Source organism: Protopterus annectens, chromosome 1.part1, assembly GCF_019279795.1.
Source record: "Protopterus annectens isolate FY-2018-M chromosome 1.part1, PAN1.0, whole genome shotgun sequence".
Taxonomy (NCBI): Eukaryota; Metazoa; Chordata; order Ceratodontiformes; family Protopteridae; genus Protopterus; species Protopterus annectens.
The window spans coordinates 986,871,094-986,872,342 of record NC_056726.1 but is presented as its reverse complement, the minus strand read 5'-3'; positions in this window follow the sequence as shown (position 1 = coordinate 986,872,342).

The window sequence follows — 1,249 nt, the reverse complement described above, 5'->3', positions numbered from 1 at the left end:
GGCGATCTATGCCTGACATACAAAGCTATGTCAAATCCAGAATTAATGGACTGTCAGGCCCCAGTGGCATAATGGATAAGGCATTGGCCTCCTAAGAAAGGGATTGTGGGTTCGAGTCCCATCTGTGGTGATATAATCTTGAGGGTTGGGAGGGTGGCTTAATGGTTAAGGTGTTTGCCTTACAAACACAAGGTGCAGGGTTTGAGTCTCACAAGGGATAATTGGCTAAGCTTAAAATGGCTCACAAGGGCAGTTAGCTTAGTACAAATCTATGTGGAATGGGGAGGGTGGATTAATGGTTAATGTGTTTGCCCTACAAACACAAGGTGCAGGGTTTGAGTCTCACACAGGATAATTGGCTAGGCTTAAAATGGCTCGCAAAGGCAGTTAGCTTAGTACTAATCTATGAACCTATGAATCTATGCTCCACCTCCATAAATCTAAATCCCTTAGAGCCACATGCTGAAGGGACTTGAACCTCAGCACAGAAATAAATAGAACTTGCTGGAGGGACAGGTTCATAACCCAGAGGCTCCCTTTGCTCTGGAATAGAATTCCAGTTCATGTGAGGCAGAGCACCTCACTGAATCTCTTCAAGAAGAATCTTGATAGGTGGATGGGGGATCGTAGGTTTGTCCCAGGGATTACTCCTGTGTCACTATTAGATAGAGGCACAGTAAACTAAACCTTAAAAAGGGCACAGTATACTCAAATCAAGGGGTGGCGTCAGCCATACAGAATCGGGCTAGGCTTATAATTGCTTCAGGGCAGATAGCCTAGTATGAACCTATGAACCTAATGATTGAGTTAAATTGTATGAGAGGGTGTGTTTGTTTTCCTTGTCTGCTCTTGCCTCTATTTCTGTGTATCCTATCTTCCCACATTTCCAGCTTTATATACAAGAACACCCTCAGATTAACATAAAATGTTAAATAGTATTGATAAGCCACGAGAGCAGCACTGAGCCACAGTCAGCACAAAATCTCGTAGAAAGTTTCGAGAGATCTGTGCAGATCTGTACTTCCTGCCACTTGGTAAAAGTAGATACAAACATTCAAGACTTTAAGAACATACTGATTTTTCTGCACATAACTACACTCATTTCATGTCAGTTTCTGCCGATTCAGATATGTGAATGTGTATTGTGTGCTCTGTTTTTTTCAAAAACTGAGACGTTCTAAAATCAGTGCTGTTTGCGTATGCTTTATCCATTTTAGTACAGGAGTCGTAGAGGTGTGATTCACAGGTT